The following is a 17,046-nucleotide window of genomic DNA, read 5'->3' as shown; positions in this document are numbered from 1 at the left end:
GAAAGGATCAGATGGTTTTTGTAGTCTGTTGTGATACTTCTTGGATCGGTCTTGGTTGTGTCTTGATGCAACATGGGAAAGTCATCACTTATACTTCAAGGTAATTGAATGTGAATAAAAAGAATTATCTGACTCATGAGTTGGAGTTAGCGACACTAATTTTTGCTCTAATGATTTTGAGGCATTACTTATATGGTGTTCATGTGGACATGTTTCCCGTCCATGAGATCTTTAAGTATGTATTCACCCAAAGGGATTTGAATCACTTTTAAATAAGGTGGCTTGAGTTAATGTAAGATTATGACATGAGTGTCCTCTATCAATAGGGAAAATCTAACGTGTTGGCGGATGCTCTTAGTCAACTATCGATAGGTAGTGTTACTAATGGTCAGGATAATAATAAGGAGCTAGTTTGTGATGTACATAAGTTTTCACAATTGGGTGTTTTCTTGGTCGATTCTAACGATGGTGGTGTGATTGTTCAAAATAATTTGAAATTACCTCTTGTATCGAATGTGAAGAATAAGAAAGATCTTGACCCGTTATTAGTCAATTTGAAGAAATTGGTTTCCAAGAAGTCCGTTGAGGCTATCTCAAAGGGTATGGTGTTCTTCTATATCAATGTTTGTTTTGTGTTTTGAATGTTGATGAGCTTAAGAATCAAATTTCGATGGAAGCTCACAGTATTCGATATTCTTTTCTCCCGGGAGCCACCCAGATGCACCATGATTTACAGTTGAATGGGATGAAGAAGAATATTACAAAAGTTGTGGCTAAGTTTTCTAATTGTCAACAAGTGAAATTTGAGAATCAAAAACCAGTTGGTTTGACTTAAGACATTTGTATTCCTAGTCGAAAGTAGAAAGATTTGAATGTGGACTTTGTTATGGGTTTACCTTGTACTCGTCATCAATTTAATTCTATTTGGGTTATTGTGGATCAAATGACGAAATCAGCACAACGGAAGAGTATGCCAAGATTTATATTCGAGAAATGGTAAGGTTGTATGGAGTGACTTCGTCCATTGTCTCCAATCATCATACTTAATTTACATCTTAATTTTAGAGGTCGTCTCAAAAACGTTTTGGTACCGAAGTCAAGTTTAGTACAACTTTCCATCCTTTGACTAATGAACAAGTCGAGCATACTATTCATATTTTGGAAGACATGTTTAGAGATTGTGTAATTGATTTCAAGGGTAATTGGTATTCCCGGTTACCTTTGATCAACATTTATTACAATAATAGCTACCACTCTAGTATTGGGATGACACCATTTGAGACTCTGTACGATAGGAGATGTATGTCTTGTTTAGGTTGGTTTGAAGTTGATGAGGTCACTTTGATATGGCCCGATTTGGTGCATGAGGCTATGGAAAAAGTTTGAATTATTTGAGAAAGATTGAGAATGGCTCAAAGTCGACAAAAGTATTATGTCGATGTTAGAAGAAAAGAACTTAAATTTGATGCTGATGATTGCGTTTACTTAAAAATCTCACCCATGAAGGGTGTGATAAGGTTTAAAAAGAAAAGAAAGCTTAGTCCCAGTATGTTGGCACATATTAGATTTTGAGGTGTATTGATAATGTTGCTTATGAATATGAATTACCTAATGATTTAGCATCTATACATCCAGTATTCCATGTCTTCTTGCTGAAAAGTTGTGTTGGAAATAGATGCCCATTGTGCCTTTGGAATGCTTGGGTTATAAAGAAAATATATCTTATGAAGAGGTTCTACTTGAGATTTTAGAAATACAAGTTTATTAGTTTACAAATAAAGAAGTTGCTTCTGTGAAATACTATAGAGGAATCAATTAGTTGATGGTGCTACTTGTGAGGCCTAAGCCAATATGATGTCTCAATATCCTGATCACTTTTCCTTCGCTCCTACTCTAGCTTGAGTTTTTAGCTCCTCGTGGTTCATTCTTTCGGATTCATGCATTTCAGTCATTCTCATGTTTCCATAAAACCTGCATGTTTGTGAAAAACGTTATTTTTTGATATTATGATTTCTCTTGGAGTGATTTCTCCTTGCTAATGTGCATTATAATGAGATTTGCATTCATGTTGGGTTGTTGGTTTCTCTCCTACTCTATTTATGCTAACTTAAGTCTCATTCGAGGAAAAATCTTCCCAATGGAGAGATATTATAAAACCTCAAAATTGAAAAGTCAAAATGAAAAGGAGAGTTATGTTCAGTCACTGAAGTAGTTAACTATGAGTCTAATCTATGACCGTAAGAATTTTTATGAGTCATAGAAAGGAAGTCATAGGATCATGGTTGAATTTTGAGATTTGCACAATTATAGTAAGTTGACCTATAAGTGGATAGTACAAGTTGTAGTTTGCTCTTCGGATCATAGATGAATTTTGTAGAAGGGTTCCAAACTTGGTGGAATTTTGGACTTGAACTTGAGTTCTATGAGCCATGGATATGTTGATGGACCTTAGGAAAGCCTCATAGAAGTTTATAGAATTTTAGGCCCCCCGTAAATAGTTCTACAGTTAACGAGGACGGTCATAAAAAGTTCTATGGATTGTACCTACAACCCATAGATCACTTCTAACAGTTTTTAATGAAGGGTTGTTTTGTCTTTTCCTACTCAATTAACCATATATTTTATCTTTTTGGACCTATAACTACCCCTGTAATTTATTTCAACTCTTAAATCTACTGAAATCCTTTCATTCTCATCTAAATTCATCCTCTCCAATTCTCTCTCAAGCTCAATGAGGTAAATCTAGGATTCCAAGCTTCAAGTCTCCTTTTCTCTCTTGCTTTATTAGGATTTGATATCAAGGTATATGGAAATTCACCAATGGATTCCATTAATTCATTGGGTCCCAAGAATCTCAATCTCCAAAAGTTAATTTCATCCAATTGTCTAGGGTTTTATGAAAACTTTCATGGAGTCAATTTTTTATGATTCAATTATTGGATTTCAATGAAATTATGAATTAATGGATTCAATTAAAAGGTTTTTCAATTTATTTCATATGGACCCATATTTTTTACCTGATTATAGTGATGAATTCATAAAGAAATCTTATGAACTTATGAACTTATGAACTATGATTTGTGAAAGTTATGTATGTCTTATGAAAATGATAGTTTATGAATTAAAAATACTTTCGAGATAAGTGTCAATGAACTGTGAAAGGTTTTCCACATAGTCATGAATTGTGAAAGCGTTTCACAAATATTATGAAATTTTTGTTGTGACAGATTTTCTCACATATGTATGAATCATGTAAAGGAGCTACTCTATAATGATTTTAAGATCGGAATGGCAGTTGAATAGTGTCTTTCCAAGTATGATGATATGAATATGTTTTTGACTTATTCTATTGGATTTTTACTTAGCACAAAAAGGATATTCATATGGAGGATCTCTCGTTAGTAGAAGTCCGTCTCTAGTAGCAATCTCCTTGTCCCCAATTTTGTGCCCCCGTAGGATATTTTTGACTGACTAAGTTAGTGGATCAACTTAATCTAGAAGTTGTGGTCCTTACCTTGACATATAGGACATGTATTTTCGATGTGGGAGTAAGACACCAGATTTCATGGTATAGCTCAAATAGTCTATGATGGTTAATGGTAAATATCCCACAAAATGATCTAAGATACCTTTTAAGATTTTATGAAATCTTTCATTATCTTCTAAAGATACATTGACCAAGTTCATGATTTATGATTAATCCTTAAAAGTTTTTACCATGTTATTTATTGTTCATGCATGTCTGGTTTAAGTATCCTCATACGTGCATGTTTATGTTTTATGCATTTTTATAATAACCAGTTGGTCATTTTTAGAAAAATTATCATTTTTTACTTCTTGATATTGACCCCAAGTCTTTGATGATTGAGTTTTGAAAGTTAATTTTGAAATTTAAGTATAATGTTAAGTAGTGTGTAATTTTGAGTTTCAAAGGCTTTAGTTTCTTAAAAGTGGTTGTCATTGACTTTTGGAGTTTCAAGAGTCGGAACAAAATTCCAAGAATTCCATCAGTCCAGGAATGTAAAACATGATCTGTGAAAGTTGTTCAATTTCTAGCTAGTTTTTTGTTGGGTTATTGGTAATCACCCTTGTTTCTACACTTGTGTGGGTTCCGAAGCCAGATTCCCATATCTATAACTTCTCTTTGGATTTCGAGGCTTTGCCAAGGACTTTGGAAGGTAGTTGTTTGTCATGTGGTGGTTCCTCTTGTTCCTTACGTAATGTTTATTCTATTTTAGAACTAAAGACATTTGGGATTTGTATTTATCTTTTGAATTTTGTATTTACATTAGTGGCTTTGATATGTGACAATCAGATTTTGGGATGGTTATAGAATGAACAAGTGTTACTTCTTTGTATTGTTCTTGCTTTATCTTTGTGTTCCATTTTTTTTTGTTGAGTTGAGGATGACTTGTCTTGGTGGGAATATAAAAGTGTCATCATTTCTATTTTTGGGTCGTGACAATTTTCCTCATAATTAGTACATTTCATATACAATTTCATACTTATGTCTGCATTGTTTAATAATGTAGGGTCTGGCACTCTTTTTGTTCACGCTCGTGGCTAGGTGCTTGCTTGATCATTCGAAAACGTGGTGAGTCCTCATGCTCTGAAGACCATTTCACCTTTAATGTTATTTTTATCTCTTTAGAGTTGAGATGTTTAGTGTTTGGGTTACATCCCAACCACTCTTTTGATGTTCTAGATTGGTTTGTCAAGACATATGATTAGACTTCTGCTTTCATGTCAAATTTTTTTATATGATATGAGACTTTCTAACTAAACTCTTGTATTTTCTATTATATTGTTTTTTATGCATGTCAAGTGATTTGTGTAGATCTTCTCAAGGTATTAGATGTCATGTCACATCACGTCTAAGGTGTACTTTCAAACGTGATAAGAGCGTACAAACTATATAATAACAACTAAAGATAGGAAACATGGAATGTGATATGGATACCTATTGACAAGTGAATTCAAGCACTTTGCAATCCCTCCTGGCAAAGGGATAAAAGAAATCATCAAAGAGGCCATATCTCAGACCACAATTGTTGACTGTGAGTGTGTAGAAGGTAGGATAGGAAACAAGGGAAAATCTCAAGTGTCTCAATTGTTGGAACAATAGGAATAGTTGCAGCACGAGTCAGAGAGATAGCATTAATCTTGGAAAATAAAGATGCATATATTGCTAGCCTAAATGCTCAGTTGATGAAGGGACAACCAGAGGGACTGAAACTCATTATGAGAAAGATGTATGAATGACCCTACTCATTCAACCTATCACTCATAAGCCTCTTTCTTCCTAGATTACTCAGTTTCACCTTCCTTGTTTTGTTGTTTGTGTCACGACCGGGGAGCACCCCCTAGTTGTAACCGACGTCCTCATTCTCGAAGAGCACTTAGGCAAGTCCTTAGTATTTGTCATAGCACGTATCATAAAAAAAATTGTGGAAAATTAAAACTTTTACTTTGGAAATTCAACTTTCACTTCATATATAAAATAGAAACTAACTTCGTCATAACATACCATCTAAACATAGAAGTATAGAAATTTGGGATTAACTCTTACATCAATAAGGAGTCTAGAAATAGGAAAGTACAATAAAGTCTTTTTAACATATCAACGAACAGGAAAGATAAAATATAGGGTCTTGTCCTCGGACATGAGGACTCACCATCTTGGAGAAGCAAATGCAAGTATCATTGAGAAATGTCGTTGAATCCTCAACAACCCGAAGCTACATTGTTTGGGGAAAAGGGAAGAAAATATGGGTTAGTACATCACACGTACTAGTATGGATTTTATACATAAATTTCATCAATGCATGTATTAAGGACATTTTAGTCAAAACATGATTTTTACCAGGTAAATCCAATATGCACATACAATAAGTATCATAAGTCAGAGCAACATGATATCATCCCAACATGTAGACAATCCAAGCAATACTTGTGCAATACAAAGAATAGAATCTCATAACTCTATCCAACTCTAAGTATCACATTAAGAAACCAACTTCATACAGACATTCATAATCTCATATTTCATCATAACTTGCTATATTCATAAAGATCAGACATACATTAACATAAATGAGTCATAATCAATAAAATCACAAAAGAAAACTACTAGAAACATCTTTTAGGATCCCACAAGTGCAATGTGTAAGAGAAGTCTCATACCCTCCCTTACACTATGTAGAAACACCTCAAGAAAAGCCCTAGTGAGATTCCATACATATCCTTCATTCATTTACTTATATATTAGGAAAAGAGGTTACAATAACCGACATCAGAGCATGTGAGTTACATGGAATCCGATGTTATACTCCCACACAGAAAAGAGAGGTTCAACACTTTCCTAAAGTGTAACCTTTCGTACATAGCTATCTAGGTGGATCCACTTAGCTAGAGTCCTATGTGGGCACATATTTAAGGGTAAAGGAGATGTTACAAAAAACCCTAACTTGCTAGACATGGGGGTTTTCATCTCATGATACAACACATATATTGGGAATCCGGACTTGCTAAACATGAGGAAATCCATGTGGGAGCCCGACTTACTAAACGTGAAACCCCAATCTCATTTATATGCCCTTTCGGTTCTACGCATCTATTTCCTTTAATAATCCTCTTTAGTCATCACATAAGTTCACATTAGCCTTTATTATACCCTTATGTAAACATCTTATCATAATAGCTCATAGGTGATCATAAGTGAGAACAGTCCTTTCACTTTAGAAGCACTAGCAAGTGAGTAAACCTTTCACTTTAACAATTGTTTATAATCATGAGAACTACCTTTCAATCATATAAAATTATACCATAGCATACATAAATACATACATACCTCATAGATAATTCAAGTGTAAAGAGTTAAGGGTTAGGGGACCTTTGTCATCAAAACCACAACAACACATTAGCTATAACATCATTACTACCAAAGCAATTTATCTTTCATAATTGAGTTCAAGGAAGAACCAACATTCAAACCTTTTTTCCCCTAGTGGGACTAATATTTCAATCACCCAAGAATGCATAACCAATACGTAAAACAAGGTAATTCATGAAGTAATATCATAACTAACATCAGTATAAACAATTGATATATTCGTCACCTTCAACCAATTCACCATATCAAATCCAAGATTTATGATATTGGATAACATGGGTCCAAGGGAATTTCAAGTGGAAAAAACAATTATCCATCATTATGCACCTAAAAACCCCTAAGTAATCATAGTTTATCATAATTTCATTTTTCAAAGAAAACCCATGTGTAGAGAAAAAAACCCTAGATTTTGGGGATTTTTGAAAACATCTTTGGAGGGACCTCTTGGGGAAAGGAATCTCAAGAGTGAAAGAAACCATACCTTAATGAATATTTATCCACAAATTTGAGTTGAAAATTTGGGGAATTGATCTTCTTCTTGAAGCTTCAATGGAGGTTTGGATAGAGAGAGAATTTATAGAGAGATAAGAGCAATTGGAATTTCAATTTGTGGATTTTTTGGATGCATAAGAGTCGGGTTAAACTGACTTAAAATAAATATACACCCATCCCATAAAACACCCAAAACATCCCTCACTTAGTTGGACCTTTTAACCAACTCAAACTTGACCTAAATTTTTGGAATTTTCATCGTCGTAACAACTTTGCGTCGCGGAAGTGTTCCCTCAAGTTTTTGGAAATAAATTTTAGGCAGAGGAATTTTTGACAACCTCCGCGATTAGGACCCACCATTTTTCCATTGGTAGAGCTAGTCTGCGGTGCAGAAATGCTCCTTCCATGTACAAAGCTTGCTTCCTTGGGTAGCTTGCTAGGCAAGTGTTTGGTCATCCTCAAAGACCCCTAGGGTGGTCCGTGGGGGGTTGCAACTAGAAGTTTTGATCCTATAAACATAATTTTACCTATTTAAAGTATTTTTCCAATTTTACCTTTCATACAACATTCTTAAACCTTCACAATACCTAAGGACATCTACTAGTTCAATTTCATTAGTTTTAGAACGTCATAGTCATTTCTTGACGTGTAGGCTCTAATACTTCTAAATCAAGTTAATTACATTAAGTTAGGTCTGAAAACACCATTTTGATTATTATTCATTAGGTGAGTCTCTAGCATATGTCATTGGATTTTCTGAGGTATAACAGTTTGTTATATTTTTGGTGTTTTGATGATCTCACAAATGCAGGGATCAGATTCCTTGCAGAGTGCTCTCGTTCAGATTCAAATTAGGTATAGTTGTAAAGTTTTCATGTCAGGTGGTAAGTGAAAATCGTAATGTACAGCACCAACAGGAAGGGAAGACGAGACAGTATGTTTCATTGTCTCACAAATGTAAGGACCTTGTCCCTGGCTAAGTTTTCTTGTTCAGATATATAATAGGGTACAGTTGAAAAGTTGTCGTGTCAAAGGTTGGTGAGGCGCTAGCGTACTACACCAATAAGAATGGACGAAGTTGTTTGTCTAACGGTCAATAACTCTTTGTAGTTGACTTAGTCAATATGACAAACAACAAATTAATTCATTTATTCAAAAGTAGAGAGAGACAAGACGTCTTCTCAAGAACTTACAAAAAATAGTTTGCAAGGGACCTGGTCCCTTCAAGACCCCGTATATGAAATACGACTAGACAGCCTGTACGAAAATCTGCCACCTCTAATGTGGTAGGTGCACAACTTTTCTGAACAACGGGCTCTCAAGCAATGGGCAGTCCCAAGGAGTTGTGCTGATTTTATATAGTCTCTCCTCCAAAAACACAACTCAATATTTGGAAAATTAAATTCATAAGCTTAAAAAGACAAAGTCATCTTCAAGGAAATACTCAAGCACAAGAAAACATAAAGAAGAGACCTGAAAACTGAAAAAGTGCTTTCCATACTTGTTGTTCTTGATTGTTTGTATTTGAGATTATATTGTAGTAATCTTTTCGCTTGTGATAAAAACGTTTCAAGTTTGGGTGTATCATTGTAAGAACTAGGTTAAGGGTAACTTAATCAGTTAGGATTAGAATAGTGAGCAGTGTTGTATCTGCTCTAACACATCTAAGTAATAGGAGGTATTACTTAGAATGGAGATTAGCAGGCTAATCTCGTTTTGTAAACTGCTTTTACTTTTGCTTGGAGAAGATTTATAGACGCAGTTTGAAATGTCCTGTTGAGATAGGTCGTGATATTTCTCTATTGAGTAAGGAGATTTCCACGTAAAGTTGTTTGTGCAACCTTTACCTTCAGTATTTACTTTACTTTGTGTTAGTGTAACTGTTCTAAGGACCTATTCCATAGATACTAGTGAACTCATACATTCCATCATTGTTGTTTCAGCCGGAAGTTCTTCTATTCTCCTTATAATTTGTTTAGCAGTATTTTGGATGTTAATGCTCTATTTTCAATGAATAACTATGCCTTATGTCTATTGGCTTTCCTTATCTCTCTTATTCATCTCTACTCATGTTCGGTGTTTCTCAAGTGGGCAGGATTTTGTCTGACTGCATATTTCCTGCTTGGTTTGTTGCTCTTCTTTTTATGATGTCGGGGGAAGATTGTGTTAAGGTTATGGGATCAGTCAACTTATGTATGAGGAACCAAGTGTAAGGGGGAACATGTTGAGTATAATTTGTCATCATCAAAAAGAGAAATGTTATTTTAAAGTTCTAATGATTTGAAAAACCATGTGATCTGACGAGGGATTGATTCCACAAGAGACTAATAGGTCATACACTGCAAAAGTGACATATATAAAGGCTGCAACAACTGCCTTAACTGCAGTGGTTGGTGCGCGACCACACAGGATCAGTACTCTCATCAATAGTGTTGTTCTAAGTTATTAGTCCATTTTATATTAGTCATTTCAACAAGTGACGTAACCTAGCTTTCCTATCGGACGGAATACACAGCAAACGCCATTTTCTAAATGAAATATTTTCTCATATGCAATAAGAGACATGGTAGAGCTATCTTCCTTTTTTAGTTGTTATTTAAGAACATTTGTGCTTATTCATTGTAGGGAAAAGGGTCTGATATACCCCTCAACTTTGTCATTTGGAGATGATATACCTCTCGTTATAAAAGTGGCTCATATATGCCCTTACCGTTATACAAACGGCTCACATATACCCCTGCCGTTACAAAATGACTCACATATACCCTTCATTTAACGGAAGTTAAAAAATTAGTTTTTAATTTATATTTATTACTTCTAATTTTTTTTTAAAAAATATTTAGGGGTATATATGATTCTTCTATCAAAGTTCAAGATATATTTTAATTTTCTTCATCCATAAATTATTTTTTGACTTCTTTTGTTATAATTATTTGAGTTTCTTATTCTTATTCTTATTTTTTTCTTTCATTCCTTAGTTTAAAGAGAAAAAAAAATTAACCTTTTTTTTTGTGTATTGTAATTTAATTTCGTATTCAAAGCAAACATTTGGTCATCCTACAATAAGTTTTACAAGAATATTAGTGAAACATAAATAAATTTGATTATCAAAATAATAATTATAAATTAGTCATTGAAACAAAAAAAAAGTCAAAAAAATATGTTTGACGAGGATTAAATTTACTCATATGGGATTATATTTTTTAGGAAAAAAATAAAAATTTAGATTAAATTTTTTTTTTCATTTCCGTTAGAGGAAAATGGTATATGTGAGCTATTTGCTTACAAGTAGGGGTATATATGAGTCACTTTCATAACAAGGGTATATCAGTTTTAAATGACAAAGTTGAGGGGTATTTCCGACCCTTTTCCCTTCATTGTAAGATTTATTCATGTGTTATAAAAGATTTAGATCATTTCAAGTTGTATTCATTGTGCAAGTTTGAGTTGTAACTAGATTTAGCTATGACGTGTTCTTGAAGTCTATAATGACTAAATAGTAGGTGTAGTGGGCACTGGGCAGCAGAGATATTCTTTTGTTTTCACGTAACAGAATTGTTTCAAACAGGGGAAGGGATTAAGTTTTAATTCCTAGTCGCAAGAGTTTGTAATCTGAATCTTGACTCATTGAAGTGAATGGAGTTATGTTGAAATCCTGTAAAACATGTCGTGATTTTCTAAAGTAAAGGAACCTGACCCATTAGATTATGATGGATGCATATTAGTCCTCCGAAACCATATATGGTCACTGACATGGCTTAAATATACTTGGATTCATGTCAACATTCTTTTTACAAGCGAAAAATATTTAAAAATTTGATAAAGAAAAAGTTAGATTTATTCAACTTTCAGGCAATGCTTTGCAAAATGCAATACCTCTTTCTTACATGGGGACATATATACATGATATATCCTTTCTCGAATTCTTTAATTTCCCGAGATTGAGAATTAATTCTATTTGTTCACCAAGTTGTAATGAGCTAGTCCTATGGAAAGCTGAGAAATGTTTTTTTTCCATTTGATCTTTAAGTATGATTTCTTAATCTTAATTTAATACTAAGGGAAAAAAGTTACTATATATTTGCCTTTATACTCGTCCAAGAATGTAGTTTTTTTTCTGTTTCAATTACGGAGTTTAAGAAAATAAATAAATTTTTAGATCTTGTGGCTTTAAATAAAAAATATGTCAAATATGTCCAAATTCCCTTTAATCTCGTGGTCCTCAACATGCTTTGTGAAATTTTTTTGGAAAGAATTGCTAAAAAGGGTAAAAAAAAATTAAAAAGAAAAGTAAATCAAACAAATTGAATGAATGGAATAATATTTATTACTAGCTAGTCATACTTTTATTACATATTTATCACTCATAATACTTTTACCATAGTTAACTCTTATGTCTCGACCTTTATTATCTCACGTAGGGCCTTCGTAGATAGATTTTTATCTCAATTAAAAGTTCCTCCCAATATAATTTTCTACTCCAAATAAACCCAATTCCTAAATACCCTCGTGGTTATGAAGCTTGGCAGCAAAGCGGTACCACCCACCCTACCCTACCACCAATAGGCGGCCGTCCAACAGCCGCCTGAAAAGGAATTACACTGATCTTGAATAGGGATTCTATAATGATAAATAAAATCCACATAGAAATACCACTACATCAAACACTAATAATTTCGTATCCAGTCAAAATCTTGGCCAATTGATCCAATTCCATTTTGGTTCAATGCATGTCTACGGGACGAGTAGTTGCACTCCTTGTTCATATTTTAAGATTTTTGACCATGACATTCTATACTTAAAGATCCTACAATTAAGATCTATAGGTTATTATTCACTACTTAAAACCCCTCAAATATAAGGTAAATTGTATATCTAAATGGTGTTTGCTGGCCCAAGGTATAAACATATCCAAAATATAAACCAAACCTTCTTTAAAAAAAAGGGAAAAGGATACAAAGATATTCTTGATTTACAAGAAAAGGTCTTAAAATATCCTTCATTCATTTTTGGTCTAAAATTTTTTTTCTATTCATTTTTTTTGTCTAAAATTACTCTTCCATCCATTTTTTTGCTCATTATACCCTTGCAATTAACAATAATTTTTATAAATAGTTATTATGTGTCATTTTCTTATTGAATAAAATAAAAATTCACTTCTATTATTTTTTTCCCTATAATTTATCCAAATCAAAACGATATGTCTTTTCAAGATCCAAAAAAAAAATTAAATCTAGTAATTTATTTTTTTCCAAAAAAAAAAGATTGTTTAAGATAATTAATTTTTTTAAAAAAATATTAGTCAGTTTGGGATTTATATTAATCTTTTATGTCTTGTTAATTGTAGCATGATTAATATTTTTTTTAAAAAAAAAATTAATCATCTAAAGCAATTTTTTTTTTGGAAAAAAGCTATACAAAATAGAAATTAATAGATTATTAAAAAATATATTCTTTGAATCTTGAAAATATATATTATTTTTATTTGGATAAATTATGGAAAAAATTAATAGAGGTGGATTTTTATTTTATTCAATAAGAAAATGACACATAATAAATATTTTTTTTTAAAAAAAGAGAGGGTTGGTAGTTGCAAGGCATGCAAGTGAGCAAAAAGGTAGATGCAATGATAATTTTAGACCGAAAAAATGAATAGACCGGATACTTTTAGACCAAAAGATGAATGAGGTACTTTAGATCTTTTCTTATAGTTCAGGGTTATTTTTGGCCATTTTTCGTAAAAAAAGATTGAAGTATAGGAACAAATATGACCTTTTACCCATTAAACAAACATATGTATTAACGAACATGTGTTGTAGGAGGAAAAAATATTATAGTGCATCAACTCCATCTATAAATTAGAACTTAATTTCAGAGCCAACTATTCAAGTAAAGCTAGAAAGCCTCAAGATCTATTAGACAATATAGTTATGAGACACCAATATGAAGAAGCAAGCAACATTATTCCTCATGTTCTCATCTTCTTTCTCCCAATACAAGGCCCAATCAACTCTATGCTACAATTAGCTGAGCTCTTTTGTCTTGCAGGCCTTAAAATCACATTCCTCAACACCATTCACAATCAACAACGTCTCCGTCGTTGTACCGATGTTCAATCTCGTTTCGAGAAATATGATGAATTATTTCAATTCGTTACAATACATGATGAGCTTCCTGAGGAACATCCGCGTTCCATTGAACAATTTGGAGACATTATATGGTCCGTACAGACCGTGGCGGAGCCTTTCATTAGAGAAGTATTGCTTAGTAGACATATAACATGTGTTATACCGGATGCATTGTGTTATTATGTAGTGGATATTGGAAATGATATGGGAGTTCAAGTTATTCTCTTTGATACTATTAGCCCTTCTTGTCTTTGGGTTTACTTGTGTCTACCAAAACTCATTCAAGCTCAACAACTTCCCTTCAAAGGTACATTTCTTGGATTAATTTTGCAGCACATATTATTAGCAGTCGCACAATTAGGATTTTCTATAAATCTGAATATGCAAACACATGAACTAGTTGAAGGAGTTTCACATCTACTATATACATACATAAAAGATATTGGAAAAATATTTTTGGCCTGAATTTAGGTAGAATAATATACCTGTTTTTTCTTACCTTTTAAAATATTTTTACCCTTTTAACTTTAATACATTTTAACTAAAAAAAAGAGGGAGAAAATCAGTTTATTTTAAAATAAAAAAATATTCTAATTTTTTTAAATTTTTGTAGCCAAATCCTGACCTTTTAGGCTTTAGCATTACCCAAAAATATACGATGCATAGTTAAATGTTTGATCTTTAAAAATGGGGCTCGACAAGTTAAATAGTTGACACATGCATGATATACACCACAATTAAAGCCATTAATTTAAAAATGAGGCTCGACAAGGTATATAGTTATTCTATTCATATTTTATCAATTCGTGTATGCCAAATTATTTCATCTTTGTCGGCCTCACATATCATAATTCATAAATTATTTCATAGGAAATCAAATAGAAGTAATTAGATTTCTTAAAAGTTTGTTATGCGATGATGATATGATTATCTAAGATTCTAAATATATGTATGTATATTTTATTTTGAGAGAATGAGACTTCCCAATCATTTACAAATTAAATAAATAAATAAAAAATCTCGTATTTATAAAATAAAAATCTCTAGTAAAAATATCATAAAATTAAAACTAGTTCACAAAGGATATTTGGCCTTGAGTTTCTTAACTTGTCGTATCTTGTAACATTGATAATCACATACATAAATAAATGGCATGCGTGTCGTTGTTTATTAATGGTGTTATTTTCTTCATAAATCAATAGATGTTTTTAAAGTTTAAAATTGTAATCAATTTTAACTTGCTAACTTTAATTTAAATTTTATAGTTGGATTTAAATTATAGTCATCACCAATATAAATTTTTATTACTGTATAAATTTAATTTCATTTGTAATATTAGATCACTATCATTTATTCGCTAGTATTAAGTACTTTGATTTTGTATATATATCATATAAATCAGTACACACTTTCGTTTTATATAGACGATAACTTGGACGCATTGGTAACACATATTCCCGCCATGAAAGGTCTTCTCCGATGGCGAGATCTTCCACATTTTTGTCTCGTAGATTATAAGACCGATCCAAGTTTTCTAGCCGCGTTGACAGAGATTGAACGGATCCCACAAGCCCATGGAATTATATTGAACACATTTGAAGATCTAAATGGGCCTTTTCTTTCTAATATTCGTTCTTACTCTCCCAAAACATATGGAATTGGGCCCATACACTTGCAATTGAAGAATAAACTTGTTGGACAACAAATAACATCATTATTGTCCTCAAATAGTTTGTGGCAAGAAGACCAAAGTTCAATAAAATGGCTTGATGCACAACCTGTGGGATCAGTAATTTATGTATGTTTTGGAAGTTTAATAGTTGCATGAAAAGAGGAGATTTTTGGAATTTTGGCATGGTTTGATAAATAGTAAAGTTAGATTTTGTGGGTCTTGAGGCCTAACATATTAAAAGGAAGTGAAATGGATTATAAATTTATGAAAGATATTATGGAGGATTCCAAAGAAAATGGTTACATAGTGAGTTGGGCTCTACAAAAAAAGATACTAGGCCATCAAGCTATTGGAGGATTTTTAACTCATAGTGGATGGAACTCAACCGTGGAGAGTATTGTTGAGGGAAAACCCATGATATGTTGGTCTCACAATGTGGACAAAAGAGTGAATAGTAGATTAGTAGAAAAATTTTGGCAAATTGGGTTGGACATGAAAGACAATTGTGATAGATGTACTATAGAGAGAATGATAAAGAATTTGATGGGAATAAAAAGAGATGAGTTCAAGAAATCAATTGATAATTTATAAAAGTTGGCAAACTTAAGTGTTGGCGAAGGGGGTTCATCAAATAATGACCTTGAAGCTCTCATCAAGGACATTAAGGGATTTACCAAACTAAAGAAAATGTGAAGCATAAGACTATAGATGATACTATGCAGGACATATGTTAAATTTTGTGTTAACATATTTTAGTACTGATGATTTCTCTATTATATATTTGGGATGTTTGTGATACTTAATGTATTTTATTTTTATATTGCTTTGATATGCATTACTTCAAACACTATTTATAAGACTATATTGAGTATATTATTATTGTTATTGTCTTTTTTCTTCTTCCTTTGTTTCTTTCTTTTTCATGATAAAAAATTGAGATGAAGATTTTATTATTCTTTCTCTTTTGATGATGACTAATTTATTGTTATGGTATGGAAGCAAAGAAGATAAACTATGAATTATGGATTGTGACTAATCTGATATTCTAATGAAGAAAAGAGATAAGCTTAGAAATATCTAGCTTGGACATTTTATTTATATTAATTTGTTAGCATACAAGCTTTGTACACATACGTTAAACTGATTAATAAAATATAAATATAAAAAAGACACAAATGTGTAGTTTGCTACAAATTTACTTAGCTATGTGGATGTTTCTTTAAGCTATCCTAACGGAATGTACACATTTATTATATTAATTAAATATTATAGTAATGTATTATCAAATATTGTAAAAGGATGATTTAAATATCCTACAAAAGGATGATTTTTACCCTTAGAAAATACACACAAAAAAAGATAAAAGAATATTCTCTATTCTATATTTCTCATTACTATCTGTCTTCCATTTCTTGTTTAGTATTATTGCATTTTGCTTTCGTTTTATAATACGTTATCAGCAAGAATCTCTAATCAACTGAGACATGCTTAATTCGAAATTAATTCCTAAAAGTTAATCAACTTTTTTTCAGAGTCAGGTATATATTTGTGCGTTTATAACATTTCTAATAGGACTTGCATAAATCTTTAATCTATATTTAACTACTGAATATATATTTTGATTTAGCTATTATTATGATACTTTATTTGGTATAATAATGAATACGTAATAAATTTATATTTTATGTTATTTAGTAACTTATAACTCTAAATTAATTACTAAAGTAATATGATAGCATGTTAGTTAAAGTAACTATTTTCATACATTATGATAATATATTGGTAGTGTCATAAGAAAATTATTTTATTAAATATGACTTGAAACTCTTAAGAAAAAAATATTGGCTTTAATACTGTTTAAC

General features: G+C 32.0%; 1 pseudogene; it reads left to right on the top strand.

The window, feature by feature from the left end:
- Positions 1-12,989: 12,989 nt before the first annotated feature.
- On the top strand, positions 12,990-16,585 carry LOC138349111 (7-deoxyloganetic acid glucosyltransferase-like; annotated as a pseudogene).
- The last annotated feature ends 461 nt before the right edge of the window (positions 16,586-17,046 follow it).

This window comes from Solanum lycopersicum, chromosome 6, assembly GCF_036512215.1.
Source record: "Solanum lycopersicum chromosome 6, SLM_r2.1".
Lineage (NCBI taxonomy): Eukaryota > Viridiplantae > Streptophyta > Magnoliopsida > Solanales > Solanaceae > Solanum > Solanum lycopersicum.
Note: the sequence above shows the minus strand (reverse complement) of the source record. Positions and strands in the feature narration are given on the sequence as shown.